This window comes from Lygodium microphyllum, chromosome 11, assembly GCF_053477565.2.
Source record: "Lygodium microphyllum isolate KBCC chromosome 11, Lygodium_microphyllum_v1.1.10, whole genome shotgun sequence".
NCBI classification, from domain to species: domain Eukaryota; kingdom Viridiplantae; phylum Streptophyta; class Polypodiopsida; order Schizaeales; family Lygodiaceae; genus Lygodium; species Lygodium microphyllum.
The window spans coordinates 106,434,822-106,452,792 of record NC_141145.1 but is presented as its reverse complement, the minus strand read 5'-3'; the positions used below and the strand labels follow the sequence as shown (position 1 = coordinate 106,452,792).

The window sequence follows — 17,971 nt, the reverse complement described above, 5'->3', positions numbered from 1 at the left end:
ATTCTTCTTCATCACGATGACTATGGGCGATACCCAATCTGTGTGCTCAATTTCGTAAATGAATCCTGCTCTCATCAGCTTATCAATCTCTTTCTTGACAGCATGAGCATGTTTTGGATTCATAGGGTACGGTCACTGCTTGACCGGCGTTGCGTCTGGTGTCATGGGTATGTTGTGAGTCACGACACTTGGATCTACCCCCTTAAGCTCTTCTAAGGACCAGGCGAACACGTCTATGCACTCTCGCAAGAGAGTAACAAGACTCGTTTCTTCCTCATTAGTCAAGTCATCAGCAATGAAGACTAGTCGGGGTGTTTCCCCTTCTTGGGCTAGGTCCGCCTCCTTGACCTTGGCTGGTCCCTCGATTGGTTCACTTGTCTGCACTTGACGTTTGGCACCTAAAAAAACTACCACCCTATCCCCTTTTTTGAATTTCGTAAATCATTTAAGGAGGTCCTGTGATTTTCGTTGTTCTTCCATTCATGTATCCCTGAGTTGTTTTGCCTTTTCCTACCTTAATCGTCTGCGCCTCAAGTGGACAGGTAGGTCCCCCTTGGTGCATCTAGTTGTGGGCAGCCTAGGGATTTCTGGATCACTATCTGAACTAACCTTCGATTCAGAGTCGAACCCTCCATCTTTGCTAGAAGAGGTGGTCTCCCCTGGTGGGCGCAGTTCAGATGGTGATTCAGTCCTAAACACTGATGTCATTCCTGGCTGGGCTAGTCCTGCTTGCTCAAGGTCTATGGCTCCTACGTGTTCCAACCAGGTGCGATCACATTCCACGTGCATGACTCCTCGCTCCATCCTGAAGATACTCTTTTTCTGCGGCTTGGAGTCTACTCGTATTTGCTCTATTTCTTGTCCTTCAGTGTCGTATTCCACGGTATCTACCTCACCCTCACTTTCATCACTGAAGGACTGGTAGTCTTTGTATTCATCGTTAGAATCCTCTTCATCAGACTGCTCATCGTCTCCTAGGTTCTGGTATATCTCTGGTCATTGGTCAGGAACCAGGGCCCAGTTATACATGAGGTTTAAGTTATGCACTGTGGTCCATTGCCACTTGGATTCATCTAAGAGGTCCTGGAGTGGTTTGAAATTTACAGCTGGATTGCCAGCTAGCTTGTTTGTTAGGTATTCTAGTATCTCCTAGAGTTCCCTTTTGTTGGTTGGGACTTGGAAGTTGACGGGCTTTCGTTTCCCATGAAGGATTCCTGCCATCATGCAGACGGGTACGGAGGGTGTGTCGTTAGCCTTACCGATTATTTTGATGGCTTGCTCATACGCCTCCTGGTCAAAGAACAGCAGGTCGATTGTAGCAAGGACATGCATCCAATCCCACTCATCCTCTGGGCATGGGATATACTTGGTCAAGGGCCCATAGGACTTCTTGACCTGAGCATTACCCTTGAGCATAGCAGAGATGGCATCTAAGTCGACTAGTGAGGTCTTCCAGGTGTCCATCTGTACTCTCACGGCGTCCGTCCTATTGCCAAGGATGATCATTCGTTACCCCAATCTTCAATGACTCTAGCATTGCGCATCCAAGGGCGGCCTAATAGGATGTCGTAGTCCACTCCCTTCATGACTATAAAGTCAACAGAGAACTGGACACCTGCGATCTTCACTGGCCAATTCTTAAGCACCCTGAATGGCTTGACTCTCATACCCTTTGCTAGTGTGACATTAAACCCAGCAGTCTCAACGGGTGGGTTTCCCCAAGTCTGAAGTACTGCGTGGCTAAGCACACTAACCCTAGCCCCTGTGTCCACGATTCCCTTTCTCGTTGTATCGCCTAGGGCCAAAACCTGTAAGACCACATGCATCTCGGAACCTTCCCAGAAGGCATTGACGTGCAAGAATTTAGGCATAGAGTGCAGCGTCAAACTCGGTATTTGCGTCTCTACATCATGGTCATGAGGGTTTGTCGTGACCTGCTCTTGTGACCCTTCAACCCACTGCTTAAGATCTTACCATAGGGTGGGGTGCTGCCTAAGCAGATCTCCCAGGCTAAGTGCTATAGGGGTAGTCACCAACATGGTCAGGAGATTGTTGGGTGTTCATCTCTCTCCTAACCTGGATCATCCTGACCATTGGCCGTGACTGAACCACGGCCCTGTAGCGCCGAGGCTTGGCCTTAGCGGCACTGCTTGTGGTGTAGTTGCTTCTCCCGACTTTGGTTTTGGAGGTGAGGTTGGCGTAGTTATGCTGGAGAGGTCATCGATTTCGTCCTCTAGGATGGGCTCAGCATCTTTTAGATGCTCTTGGGCTTTCTTCACCCATTCCTTCACCTTTTCTATGGCCTCTAATTGTCGCTTTGGATGCGGGTATTCCCCTGCCTTAGTATTTCCCTTTGTGGCCGTCTTAGGGGCTGAAGTTTCTGCCTCTGCGTCAGAGACCTTCTTTCCAGCAGGCAGAGTTGTAGCACTCTCTGTTTTTAGTGTGATTTTAGCTTTCGACCTCTTCCTCCTCTGTCTATGGCTCTTCTTCCCTATTGAGGCTGCATTGAGATTGCTAGGTCCTCGCAGAGAGATGTCAGCCTACTTCGTTTGGGCACGGGTCATGACCCGCAATGAGATAGGCGTGGCCTCCCCATCGTGGTTCTCGACACCAAACAGCCCCAATGGGATAGATGGCTCATTGGCTGAGCTAGACGACGGCTTTCGCCTTGGGCAATCGACGAAGAGATGGGTGATTCCGCATCAACACACCTTTGGTCAGCCTTGTCTTTGTTTTGCTGCTCCCTTTCAGGGCAGCGTGATGAGACATGACCTGAGTGACCACAAGTCCAACAGGTGATTGGATCATGTGTTTGCCCTCCTAGGCCTTTACCACGTCCTCTTCCTAACACCATCACCGGTACGGGGCGATAATCCATGAGGATAATGTTTCCCTCATCGTCATGCGAGACGTAAGAGCATATGTAAGCTTATTCCTTGTTCGGATCTTCCACATAGTGGACAGGAGCGTCACTCGGTAGATGGGTTACATAAGGGCCAGGTGGTCTAGGAATGCCTGTAGGATTTATTTCCATCCTAGGAACAGCCAGCTTAATGTCATTAGGTGCAGGGAGGGCCAATGGGGCTCCCCTTCCCAAAAATGGCTACGGCCTGTTCGCTAGGTAAGGCTGGCCGTATGGTTGTGAGTATGGAAGTATTATTGGCAACCTACAATGTGCGACATCATGACCGAACCTACCGTAGTTAGCGCAAGGTCTTGACGTGGGGTCTTGACACTCGGCTATGGCAACTGGTTTTCACCACAGTACACGCATTGGACGTGTGGGCGCGTTGGTCGTCTCAACATGTCTTGCAACTTGGCTAGTTCCATCTTAATGTCAGCCAAGTCTTGGTTCGTCTAGGTGGTTTTCCCCTTATCCTGGGATGATGGGGCTAATTGCTCACTCAAGGCTGACACTCTCTCTGAATTTCGTGAGTTGGTTTCGAGCTCCTAGAGCTTCGTTCCTTCAGTTGATCGTCAACTCAGATGGCTTCCTCAAATAATCTAGCTAGCGTGTATCGCTGGAAGCTCGAGTTGCTTGCCAAAGCCTTATATAGTTCCTCGTTCTGAATCCCGCTGATGAATACAGTTGATATTTCTCTTTCAGTTGACCGCTCTCCAATAGGGATTCTCTTGAAGAGACTCCGCACATGGGTCACGTAATCGCAAATGTCCTCCTTCTCTTTTTGCTTGACGTTCATCAAGAGTACTAGTAGATTATCGGAGTATCCAGGCTCAGCAAATCTCTTAATGAAGAGATCCTTGAGGCCATCAAAGCTGGCTCGCTCTACGTTATCTAAGTTCTTATACCACGTCCTACCCTTGTCGCCCAAGCACCGAATGCTTGAGAGAGTTGAGTCAGGTCGTTGAGGCTGTTGGCTTCGCAGACTTGCTCGAACTACTCAACAAAGCTATATGGATCGTCATGGGGTTGGTACTTATCGAGTTGCTTGTTAACAATAGGGATTTTAGACTGGCTCTTTGAGCCCTTGTTTGCTCCTAATCCTGTGAGCAGCGATATCACTAGAGCCATGGCACTTTGCTCTGCACAACTGTGTTATCGAGTAGTCGTTTCATGAGTAGCTCACTCAGCGTTAAGTCTCCTTCTAGTGCTCTCTCATGGTCCATTTGATTTCTGCCAGCTAGGTTCAGCACCCGCTGCACCTCTCGCAACTCCATGCTTTGCCTTTGGCTCCTAGCCTGTGTTGATCCCTATTGTATTCATCCATGCTTTGCAATGCTTTGCAGGCCAGCTTTCTCTCCTCTTCTAGATCTACGATGATAGCATCTGTTGTCCTATTGCGGTGCTCATACTGGGCATGAGCGTCGTAACTACTGACCAGCTGCTGCTGCTGAATAGCATCTGAAAAGGCTCCTAAGTCGAATTCCTCGTTAGATCTGGGGTCTAAACTTTCTTCTGCCATTTTCGAGTTATCATGCTCCACCAAGCTATCAATCAAGTTCTGTAGACTTGTCAAATCCACTTCGTTAGTGCCCCTTGCTTGGTCCTACTTTTGCACGTTGATGGTTTGTCTATGTCTTGGGTCCTCTCTTGCTGGTGGGTTCCTTGAGTGGTTTATCTGGGTGAGTTCCTTCAGTTATTGAATACAATCCTCAATTTATGACCACTCAATGTGTGTGTCTTTTCCTGTGCACTTGTGCTCAATCAGCCTTTCAGTTTCCTTAAGTGTACTTCAAGTGCGGAAACTTAGGGTGAGTGTAGCAACCAATTTCTAGGCGTCTTACACACTCTCGCGTTGTTTTGGGGCTAACAGGCTTGTTGGTCAATTTTCTAGCCGTCTTGGCAGGGTTTAGGGTTTCTCTAATATGTTGCCTCGTTGGTTTGTGGTCCAATCAGGCTTTACAACTCAGCAGTTTGCGTCTAAGCCTCTGGGTCTCGCAACTGCCTACTTCTAGCTGTTAAGCGGCGATGCCCTACGATTTTGCCTATTCCATGTGCCAGAATCAAGTTCTGAGCATCCTAAGGGCTTTTGACAGTTTGCGTTGCTGAGTTCTAGCCGGGTCAGGTCAAATTTCTGAAAATTTGGTAAAAATCTACACTCGGCCCAATTGGTCTAAATTGCAGGGTCCAAGTGGGTGGGCTCGGACGGACGGACCGAGGGTCGAATTTGGGACTTGGACAGGGTGGGCTCGGACAGGATCGAGGGGCGAACTTAGACAAAGTCACTTGAATAAATTCGCTCGGGAGGGCCGAGTCATCAATTCGGACGAGGTCACTCGGACGGGCCGAGGCAATCTGTCCAAGGGAACTGGGCTGAGGGTCGAGTTTGACACTGAGAGCGGAATTTTGATGCCGAGAAGTGCTTAAAAATAGCTAAAAATTATGAATATCACGGGAAAAATATTCAACATCGAAGGCGATGGCTCGATCTAAGCTAAAAATTACGAATATCAAGGGAAAAATATTCAACGTCGAAGGCGGAGGCTCGATCTAAGCTAAAAATTATGAATATCAAGGGAAAAATATTCAACGTCGAAGGCGGCAGCTCGATCTAGGACGATTTTAAGCGGCAAAGTGCTTTAAAGGCGCCCGAGCAACACTTGTTGATTTTTCATAATTTTTCAGACTGTCGTGCAGGTGGACAAGTTACCAGCCAATGCGGGATGTCGAGCCGAATGCCCAGGATTTTTCAGAGCTCAATTCAGAGTCCGGACGGGGAAGGAACCAAGAAACCGGGCAAGATACGAAAAGGTGGACATTAGAGTGGCCAAATGTAAGTGACCTTTGGGGGGGCACATGCAACATTTTATGCAAAACCAAATCGTGGCATTTCTTGGAGGCACAAAACATGGGGAGAGGGCGCCATCAGAGAGCGCTGAAAATTGCACTTGGAGGATGGGAGATGGATCATGCTACCTGAATACAACCCCACCAAGTGATCATTACCCTTCAATCCCCTCTGGATGCTGATCATTTCGCCATGCTTCACTCCTCTGATGGTGGTCTCTATGAAGATCTCTGATTTTAGTCTTTCTCTCTCCTCCCTCTCTCTCCCCTAAGGGCAGATTCGTGTGGTGAAGAAGAAGAAGAAGAATGGATGACGGATGCTTGTCCAATGAAGACCGGATTGCTCCATGGTTCAAGAGGAATGAAGATTGCTGATTGTGGACTATAATGAGCATTAATGGCTGCTGGAAATCAGTCCCGAGACATGGCAAATAAAAACCCGCAACCCGCAAAAAATGGTAATTTCATTTTTATAAAGGAAATTGATGTTTTATGCAATTTGCTTCGTGAATATTTGTTCCCATGGGATGATTATGCTTTATAATGTTGCTTGCTATGAGTTTGATCAATTTATGCTCAGAAAATCAGAAAATCATAAGTGTTGTGACTGAAATTAATAGTGTAAAACCCGTAAAACACACGAAATAGGGGGAAATTGGGTGTTTTTGATATGTAAATGGAAAATATAACAAGACACACCAACTAAATTTGTGTTTTTGCTGCAAATGAACCTAAGGGCCACAACCCATAACTCATTTTGAATTTTTAGTTATTTAATATTGCAAAAAAATACAATAAAAATAGGAAAAATGGAGAAAAATAAGGGAAAAATAGATTTTGAGTGCCGAAAATTAAGGAAAAAATAAGATTCATGTTTGTGTATGTATGGGGGGTTTGAAGTATGAGGTTTAGCCTCAGTTCAGTCCTACCTTTATGTTTTAGTGAGTTTTTATTGCTTTTCATACAATAAAAACATGGAAATGAACCCTAAACCGATCAATAATGCACAACCTAAACGGGTGAGGGGGTAGAGTGTATAAAAGGTGTTTAAATGCTGAATGAAATAATGAAAAGTTTGCTAGTTTTTATGCATACCATTTAGGTTGGTCAATAATTAAAAATTAAGGATCTAGTAGCACGAGGGTTCATCGGTGCTAGGTTCATGCAACGTAGCAATTACGCGTTAGAGAAATTCATTGAAAGAATGCTTTTGCACTAAGCATGATGTTGATTTTTCTTTGTTTGAGCACATGGACATTCACAATTTGCATGAAGCATAAAATGATAAAAGGTATCAGACAATACCTCCTGGATGCATAGCACCTGAGGTATGGTACATTCCTGGATACGATCAATTGGTACCTTGAGGGAACTATGTGCGATGTTGTGTTATATATGTTTAGCGATGCATCGAGGGGCCAATACCCAAGGTGTAGGAGAGTCGCAGTGAGGTAGTGGCAGTCAGCCGCCCGTGGGAGGACCTCCTATGTTTGTACTTCGTGCTATTTGGCAATGTGTTGGGACTCCCTCTAAGGAGTGTTAATTGGGTTAGAGTTGGACTACGAGACGTGATACAAACGCAATATGATTAGGAAGGCAATGTATGATGTATGTGTCATCCACGCTCCTGGCCGCAAGGCCGTGGGGTTGTTGAGCACATGATAGAGGTCCGGTTAGTGCATGAGCTAGTGCTGGCCCGTTTTAGGTCCCATCAGACACATGGCAGAGGGCCGAATTGGTCCACGGTCCGAATGGTATACTCGGATGGGCCGATTAGGGTTTGGGCCAAGTGGGCCGAGCAAAATAGGGGCGAGGGCCGATTCTGGAACTCGGCCCAGAAGTGACCGTTCGGACGGGCCAAGCACGGCGCACGTCAATAGCGCGAGTTTGATTTCAATCGTTCCTTGTGATTTACTCAATCGTATCAGGCACAAACCTCCAGATCCTACCTAAGGGGGTAAGGGAAGGGATTCATATACCTAGATAGAGTGGTGGGCTTGTCGTTGGTGCGATCAAATCGAATCGGGCAATAGCTCTCTCTCTCTTTCTCTCTCTCTCTCACTGAAATGGTTGCAAATGAGTCCTCCCTTAGTCTCGTGGCTCTTATACCCCTTCCCGGGTATGGTGTTGATGCCCCCAATCACTCACTTTTGCTGATCTTGAGCATCACAAGCGAGCTTTTTGCCATTTTTTACACTATTTTTGCCCTGTTTTTCCCTGTTTTGCAATAGTAACCCTACCCTTCTCCGGTGCGATTTCCTAATCCTAACCTACTCTAATTGCAACAAGAATCAAAATCAAAACACTGAAATGATTTCTCCATATTTCCTAATCATCAAACAAACAAAATAACCCAAAATAGTTACTTGTTTTGATGATCAAAAACACCCAAACTTCCTACCTATCTCAAACTCCGTTTCGGGGATGAATCCCTTACTTCAATGCTCGATATGAGGTGCACAAGTGCTCAAGCTTGAATCCGTTGGTCTCAGCAATGGAACCAAAATGTGGGAGCTTTCGCTCAACTGCCAATACCCATGGACTGCTTATTGTTTCAAGCGTTCCAAGGGAGCTCTAATGGCTATCTCTCACCTAGCCGACGCACCGTCGATCCTACGAGTGTAGTGAGCTTACCTTAGTGCCAATATGAGTTGCCTCCTCTCTCACACACATCGGTAGCTCCACGATCCTAGATGCAAGCTCAAGCATCCTCAAGCCTCCTCCACCTCCAAGCTCCATCCTCCATAGCCACACATGCGCAAGAAGAGAGAAGAGAAGAGAAGAAGTGAAGAGAAGATGGTGAAGAGCTTCACCCTCTTGATCCCTCACTCCCACACTCTCACTCCCTCACACTCTCACACTCCCTCTCTCAAGAGCACACACAAGCAAAAAGATGAGAAGGAGAGAAGAAGAAGAAGACTCTTGTTGCCACACACCAAAGAATGATCTCTTATTCACTTTTTGAACTTTATATATACAAACCCTAAAATCCCATGGGCACCCATCCCTTTTTTACATGACCGGCCATTGTGGCAAGGTCCTTTTTCCATTTCCCTCTTCTAGCCTTGTGCCTCTAGCCTACACCCATCTAATATTTTACAATTGGCACAGGAGGGAGCCTCGCACTCGTTTACAAGAGTTTTTTGAGTTTTTTGAGACACCTTTTACATTAAGGTTGTGCTTTTTGCCCCGGTTCATCTTTAGAGGCCGCCTGCATGTCTTTGCTCTTTTTCCATCTTCCTTTTGCTTTTTCCTCCATTTTTCCACCATCTCAACTTGGGGTTAACAAGTGACCAAGAAGAAAGGTGTATTCGAGATCTCTTATGTATTCGAGATCTCTTATGTATTTGGGATCTCTAGTTCTTGGATTGGAATTTTGCTTTCCTAATTATATTAGTGGTTAGGTTCTGAGGGCATTGATGTGGTGACAAGGGTGCCATATAGTGTGGTCTATTCTATTATGTTTTCCTTAAGTAATATATTGTACTATTTTAAAATTAATATTATGCCCCTCCTATACGAATGCCAATCCCATGGCACTCAAGTTGAAAGTAGTATACTATAGCAAGCACCAAAGATAAGGAATGTGAGGACTATCAATAAAGAGACCTTGGAGGAGGAGGGATGGTTGTTGTTGTTGTTGGAAGCTTGGAGTAAAAGATGGCTTCTGTGTTGGTGGTGATAGGTAGGTCTGTATTGAAGGGTGGAAGAATGCTAGTTGTATGGTGGACAAAGGGATGATAGATCATGGATGATATTGGCCACCAATGTTGAGGGATCTTTAAGGAGTTCATTCTATATATAAGATTACTCATTTTATTTATAAGGGGTCTATCTATCCCATACTTTCTTGTGTAGTGATTAATACACATGCCAATGAAACTAAGAGTTTAGTCAAATTCCAAGTAAATCCAGAATTTTTTTCCATACTTCAGGACACATTTAGTGTGAAGTTATATTGTGATGTGCAAGTGTGAGGGTGATAGGTTATCCACCAAGCTAAGCTCAATATGCTTGATGTACCCTGAAATTATGATGTGGGGGGTGAAGGCTAGGGATTTATAATTGGGGACAACCGACCAAGGCCATCAAATGCTTCTAACTTGAGAAACCCTAAGTGTAGTGAAAGTGTGATATACATGTATCCTTTTCTTTTCTCTTCTTTTCCTTTTCCTTTCTCTCTTTTTTTAAAATGAAATACAATTCAATGTGTGGAAGATAGTATGCCACTAAATAAGGAAGGGGGAAAAATGTCCTTTGTGTTGAGAATCAAGCTCAATCTCAATGATTACTATAGATAGTTGTAGCCTTAGTTGGCATCTATCATGTGTGGCATAATAAACGAGTTGGTTTGACTCAACACTGGTTATTTTTGTGTGGTCAATTTAGTGACCTATCACTTTAGTTGTAGTGTAGGTTACATTGAATGAATGGAAGAATTAAGAAGATAAATGTTCACTAACCTCTGACTTGACGAATTCATTCTTTATTTGCCTCTTCCCCTCTCTTTGAACATGGTATTAGAGCTTGGCTTCATAGGATATGAAGTTGTGGAGCTGGACTTGACCTTCAATCTATGAGAAACCTTGCAACATCCTTTTTTTGGTAGAAGTCATATCTTGCTATAGAAATGGGTTTTAGAAAGACAACTTGTGACCCCTAACCATTTTGACATTATCTACAACTTTGCAGAATAAAGTTTTTTCAAATTTTGCACGGATTTTGAGATATTTAACACAGACCTATGCACACTAGTTGTTTACTATAGTGGAAACCACTCTCATTTTGGCTTGAGATGTTAGTAAAATGTTTGGCAAGTGCTTCAAAATGCTTATGGATAGTAAATATTGATATATTGAAGCTCCTAAGTGATATTTTATTGTTGTACCTCTCCTGACTGAGAGCTGAAGACATTGATTTATGCCTAACAACAACTCAGAATTATTCTTTACATGTTCCGATGCTTCTATATTGCAATGGTGGATGCCTTGAGTATTGTTTGCTTAGTTTAGAGCTATTTTACTATTGGTTATAGCAAACCTTATGCCAGTTACTATTCTTGGCAAGGATCTCCTTCATGTTTGCATAACTATACATCTGATGGTGCTCGTATGGACATGTTTTGATGCGATATTGTGGTGATGTCCTAAGATGTTTTTTAGCTAACTTGTGTTGAGCTCAGTTAAATTGTTATTTTGCTATTGTAATATTTATAGATAGTACTCATCTAGACACGTCACTCAAAATGCTTATGGACAATAGCAACAAAATGCTTGGTAGAATCAAAATGCACAAGGTCAAAGAGGATCGGGATCCTTTCGAGGCAAGGTGATTCTTGGCATTCTCATGATCAGTTGAATAGTGACAAAGACTATCATTATTGTGGTAGGTATGGACATATAGGAAAAGATTTTCATAAAAAGTAGGCTGACATGAAAGAAAAAGGCTAACAAAAGGGTAACCATCCATCCTCTAGCAATGATATTGATGATTAGTCAGATAGGCTATTTGCTATGACACCATGCATCAAAGGGTATGTCTAATCAAGGCAAGGCTAATGAAAAGTGGTACATTGACATGGGTGCCTCAAATCATATGATTGCACATGGAGAACGATCTAATGAGATGACTGCAAGCTCTCATAGCTATGTATGTACTGGTGATCATACGTAGCATGAAATCAAGCAAACAGGTATTGTACTACTAGTTATGCATGATGGAAAGAAAAAAAGTCTACATGATGTGTTGCATGTACCATCTATCACTAAAAATTTATTGTTAGTTAAAAAAATGGCAACAAAGTAGAATCTGCAAGTTAGATTTAATATAGATGGTTGTTTTATTGAAGAGTATGGAAATGGTTGCAAGTTGATTGCTAAAGGGAGAAGGTATGGCAAGTTGTTTGCCTTGGATACTACCACTCTTGAGTTAAAGGCAACCATGTTTGCTCATAACACTAGAACAATTAGAGATTTGAAAATCTTTCAAAAGCATATTGGACATGTAAAACATACAATGGCTGAAAACCATGCACCAGAAGGGGATTGTACTTGGTTTGCCAAAATTTAAGTATATGGAATTGGGACATGTATGCTCCAGTTGCCAATTTGGGAAGAAAGCAAGACTTTTGTTTATCAAACATGTCAAAAATAGTATTAAACCATTGCAATTGGTGTATTTAGATGTTTGGGGTCTACTGCATAAAGTTTGTTTATAGGATGACTTACAATGGGTAGTCAAATAGACACTTTGCTTACATAACACGTCGACATACTCTCGTAGGAGAGCAACAAGTTTAGCCTCCTCGTCCTTGGTCAAGTCATCAGCAATGAACACAGGTCCAGGCTTCTCACCTTCCCCTGCCAAGTTGACTTCCTTGACCTTGGCGGGTCCCTCAATTGGCTCATTGGTTTGCCCTTGTCTCTTTGCTCCTAGCAAAGTCACTACTCTATCACCCTTCTTAAACTTTGTGAAGCATTTGGGGAGATCCTACAGCTTCTTTTGCCTCTCTGATTATGAGTCCTTAGTTCACTTCTTGGCCTCCTCCTTTAGCCATCTATGCCTTAGGTGGACTGGCAAGTCCCCTTTGGTGCATCTAACCTTAGAGGGTTGGGGTATTTTGGGATCACTATCCGTACTGACTTCAAACTCTGAGTTAAACTCACATCCCTTGCTTGAGAAAGGAGTTTTGCCAGGGGGTCGTAATTCAGTAGGTGTATCTTTCTTAAGCACTGGAACTACCACTGGTTGCGCCACCCCTGCCTGCTCATACTCCATGGCTCCTATGTGCTCCAACCAAGATCTATTACACTCCATCTGCATGACTCCTCTTTCATTCCAGCCTACCCTTTCCCTTCTAGGCCTAGAGTCTACCTTGATCTATTAGATCGCTCTCCCTTTAGTGTCATATTCTATCATGTCTAACTCTTCTTCACTCTCATCTCCCATAGAGCGGCAGTCCTTGTACTCCTAATCATCAGAATCTTGTCCCTCTGACTGCTCGTCATCCCCCAAGCATTCCTCTCCAATCTCCTTTTCGTCAGTGACTAAAGCCCAATTGTATAACAGGTTAAGATCGTGAATCTTGGTCCATTTCCACTCAAGCTTAGCCAAAAGATCACTTAGGGGTTTTAGATTGGCAGCCATGTTGCCCTTCAGTTTATCGATCAGGTACTTTATGATTCCCTAAAGCTCGAGCTTGTTGGTGGGAATATGGAAGGAGACCATTTTCCCTAGGCTAAGTGAGCTTCCTGCCATCATGCAGAATGGCACGATGGGCTCCCTTACTGGCCTGCCTGGTAATTTAGTAGCTTGCCTATATAACTCTTCTTAATCTGAGAACGGTAGGTCAACCGTTGCCAAGACATGCATCCAATCCTGCTCATCCTCGGGGCAAGGGATGTACTTGTTCAATGACCCATAAGGTTCGCTTGCTTGTGCATCACCTTTTAGCATGGTTGAGATAGCATCAAGGTCGGTTGGGGTAGTCTTCCAAGTATCCATGTCAACCCTTACAGCTTTTGTTCTATTACCTAAGAAGATGAGATTATTACCCCAATCTTCAATAACTCATGTGTTCCTCATCTAGGGTCAGCCTAGCAGTATGTCATAGTCCACTCCCTTCATGACAATGAAATTCACGGAAAACTGCACCCCTGTGACCTTCACTATCCAACTCTTTAGGACCTTGAATGGTCTGACCTTCATTCCATTGGCCAATGTGACATTGAATGTAGCCATTTCCACGGCTGGGTTTCCCCAGGTTTGTAGAACTGCATGGCTCAAGACACTAACACTGGCGCCTGTGTCTACGATTCCTTTTCTTGTTACATCCCCCAAGGCTAAGATAGGTAAGACTACATGCATCTCATTGCCTTCCCAGAAAGCATTGACGTGCAGTGACCTTGGAACTAAGTGTAGCGTTAGGCTTGGAATTTGTGTGACTGTGTCCTACTCTTGTAAGTCAATGGCATTGTGCTCCTCTTTTCCCTCCACCCAGTGCTTTAATTCTTGCCATAAGGGAGGGTGTTGCCGAAGCAGATCTCCTAGGCTCAAGGTTACTAGCGTGGTCACTAAAGTGGTGAGGAGGTTGCTGGGTGGTTGCCTTCCTCTTTGGTCAGCATTCTTTGGCCATATGTCTTGGTTAGCTTGCTGACATGCTTCTTCCTAGTCTTTTCTCTGTGGCATTTCATGTGGTGTAGGTGCGTTCCCCGATTGAGGTCGCGATGGTGAAACGGGTGTACCCACACTAAAGAGGTCTTCAATTTGGTCTTTCATTATGGGTTCTACATCCTTAAGATGTTCCTGGGCGTCCTTGACCCACTCTTTGACTTTGGCTATAGCCTTGAGTTGCCATCTGGGGTGGGGGTATTCCCTTACCTTGGCACTCCCCAATTCTGCGGTCTTAGGGGCTGAGGTCTCTGCCTCAGCATCAGTGACCCTCTTTCCCGTCACTAGCATTGTAGCTTCCTCAGTCTTAAGGGTAATCTTTGCATCCGTTCTCTTTCTCGTTCTCCTCCGGCTTTTCTTCCCCAACGAGGCTACGTCCAAGTTACTTGGCCCCGGCAATGAGATGCCTGTCTGTTTTGTCTATGCTCTCGTCATGACATGTAGTGGGATGGGCATATCCTCACTGCCAAAGGTCTCCACACCGAATAGCCCCAAGGGTACTGAAGGCACATTGGAAGAACTAGTTGGTGGCTTCCGTCTAGGGCAGTCAGGAAATAAGTGTGTGATTCCACATTCAGTGCATCGAAGATCAGCTTTGTCATTGTTTGCCTGTTCCCTTTGCGGACAACATGATGAAATATGGTGTGGATGACCACAAGTCCAGCATGAAATTGGATCTTGACTTGGTCCTCCAAATCCTCTGCCTCTTCCTCTACCTAGCGCCATCACTGGTACTGGTCGGTAGTCCATCAGGATTGGATTGCCTTCCTCATCATAGGATATGTAGGGGTTCACGTAGGTCTCCTCTTCACTAGGTTCTTCCACATAGTGAACACGAGCGTCACTCGGTGGATGGGTTATGTAGGGCCCTGGTGGTCTGGGTATGCCTGTTGGGTTCATCTCTAGCCTTGCGTCATTTGGTGTTGGAAGTGCCAATTGGGCTCCCCTGCCAAAGAGGTTAGGTGGCCTGTTGCCCAAGTATGGAGGGTTGTATTGCTACACATATGGGAATCTCCTTGGCAATCTGCAATGTAATGCGTCATGACCAAACCTACTGCAGTTCGAGCACGGCCTAGATCTAGGATCTTGGCACTCGACTAGGAGGTGGTTACCGCCACAGTGTATACACTGCACATGCAACTGCACAAGTTTCCTCATTTGGTCTTGCAATTGTGCAAGCTCCATTCTCACCTCAACCAGCTCCTGGCCTTGGTCAACATTCTTTCCCTTATCCTGTATGCTAGAGTTCTCTCTCTCTCCTGAAGTCGTCAACCGCTCTGGAGCTCTCTGACTTGTACTGTCCTAAGTGGTGTTCTTCATGCTTCGCTCCCTAAGCTGATCGTCCACACTTATTGTCTCTTCAAAGACTCTAGCTAACACATCTCAGTGTAGAGTGGAGTTACTAGCCAAAGCCTTGTAGAGCTCCTTTCTTCGAATTCCATTTATAAACACGGTAGTCACAGCCTTCTCATTAGGTCGCTCATTAGCAGGGATCCTCTTGAATAGGCTATGCACATGAGTGACATAGTCTCTTACATCTTCCTTTTCCCTTTGTGACTGACATTCATCAACCGGACGATGAGATTGTCAGATTACCCTGCCTCAGAGAATCTTTTCATAAAGAGGTCCTTAAGATGGGCAAAGTTCATGCACTCAGCTACATCTAGACTAGTGTACCAAATCCCCCCCTTATCACCTAAGCACAGACCGAAAGCTTGAGAGCATTGTGCAAGGTCCGTGAGACCACTTGCTTTGCAAACTTGTTCAAATTGCTCCACAAAGCTATATGGGTCATTGCTAGGTTCATACTTGTCTAACTACTTGGCTACAATAGGGATCCTAGATTGCCCCTTTGCCCCTTGCGTGACCCCTAATCCCGAGAGTAATGCTATGGCTAAGGCTATTGCACTTTGCTCAGTGGACGTATTGTCCATGAGCCGCCTAGCTACAAGTTCACTCAATGATAAGTTATCCTCTATTTCTCGCTCTCTCTCTGCATTTGGTCCTGCTTTGGCTGCACCAGCCAAGGCTAGCACACGCTGGGCCTCGTACATGTCTACATATTGTTGGAGTTTCCTAGCCTTTTGGTCCTGCTTTGGCTGCACCAGCCAAGACTACCGGGCCTCGTACATGTCTACATATTGTTGGATTTTCCTAGCCTTTTGCTCGTGGTTATAGGCAATTATGCTCTCTATCACCTTTCTTTTCTCTTCTAGGTTTGCTACCACTTCCTCTACTGGCCTACCCTAAACTATCGTCCTAGTCAACAAGTCATACTCATCGACTAACTCCTACACTAGGACTGGGAATTCCCCCAAGTCCAGTCTGTCCTCTCCTTGTCCACCTCGTGATCCTGACATTGCTTCCACTTCCAGCTCCACAAGGTCGTCGATCACTGTGAGTAGCTCCGACAGTGTCTAATCCTCTATGTTATCGCCTTCTAGATCCTCGTGTCCTCTTAGGGTCCTATTGATGGGACTCTCAGGCACCCAACTATGTTTTGGGATCTTCTCCTAATGTGGGTTCCTTGATGTTATTATATCTCCTGATGAGTTCCTTGTTATTGAAAGGAGTTGTCAATCTCACTCACAAGGTGTGCTTCGTGCTTTTCTAGTGCTCAATGAGAAAACAGGCTTTTTTCTTTCTTTTTTGTAGTGCACCTTTGGTGATAAAATCAAAAGTGAGGTGCAGATGCAAGAAATGCTCAATGCAAATTCCACTCTTCCCCTCACGTTTGTAGCCTGATATGGCTCTGAGCATAGGTTCTAGCTGATCTAAGATCTTACCGAAAGTCCATGATGTGTTCTCTATTCTACTTCAGGGTTGGTTGGTTAGTTGGTCATCGAAAGTCAAGTCACATTCTAAATTTGGTCTACTCAGTGTCTAGTTGTTCGAGGTGAATCATCGATTATCATGTCTGGCCTCTGGCTTCTAAGGGCTAAATTGGATTTCTCGGGGGGTCAGAGATGTGAACAGGGTGGCCAGGACTGTAGGGCAGGTTTAAAAACCTCTATTTAAAGTTCTAGAAAAGTGGTCCGATTCTAGGAATCGGAATGGCTGGTCCGATTCTGGGAATTGGACTGGCTGGTCCAATTTTGGGAATCGGATAGGCTGGTCCGATTCTGGAAATCAGACGGGCTAGTTCGATTTTCACAATAAGAAAAGTTGTCCAATTATTGCACTTGATCTGGTTCAAACAGGGTGGTCAAACTTTACTTTGGTCCGATTTCCCTAGTCGGACAAGGGAGGTCCGACTACTGTGATGGGTTGAGTGGTCCAAATCTGGGACTAGGACAAGTGGTCCAATTCTGACACTGGGTCCAATTATAGCAGTCGGATGGGGTGGTCCAATTCTGGGAGTCGGATCGAAAAAGTGGTCTGATTTTTGAAGTCGGACAATCCGACTCCAGAAATCGGGTGCTCCTATTCTAGGGGTCGAACTGACTCATCCGACGACACAGACGACGGTCCATGGGTTGCGCGCGATGCTTCAAGGTCAATGCCTACTCCCTGGAATCATCCCGTGCTTTCCAAATAGGTGCAAAACAATGCAAGTAACTACCAGGCACACCTAGAAACAATGTGGTTCTCGAATCGATTAGCACTTCAACAATCTCTCCATAACTCTCTCTCTCTCTCTCTCTCTCTCTCTCTCTCTCTCTCTCTCTCTCTCTCTCTCTCTCTCTCTCTCTCTCTCTCTCTCTCTCTCTCTCTCTCTCTCTCTCTCTCTCTCTCTCTCTCTCTCTCTCTCAAGCTCACTCTCTTCTCAGAAGGCAGAATGTCAAATGTGGTGTTTCTTGGTTCCCTGGGCCTCTTATTGCCCCATCCCAGCCTGCTGTAACCTCAAAAATTAACCCCTCATACTCTTCAAGCCAGAAATCTCAATCTATGCCCCTATTTTCCTGTTTCCAGCAGTAGAGCAGAACCCTTCTGTTTCCCTTCTTTTTCCTATCCTAATCTTAACCTAATGCAACAAAAATCAAAACCAGAGATGGAGATGAATGGTTCTACTCTAATATTCAACAACAAATCAAAATACTTACTTGCTCCAAG

General features: G+C 44.9%; 1 pseudogene; it reads right to left on the bottom strand.

Moving 5' to 3' along the window:
* LOC148029196 (uncharacterized) overlaps positions 1-4,424 on the bottom strand; it is a 201,179-nt pseudogene extending 196,755 nt beyond the window's left edge.
* Positions 4,425-17,971: the final 13,547 nt, after the last annotated feature.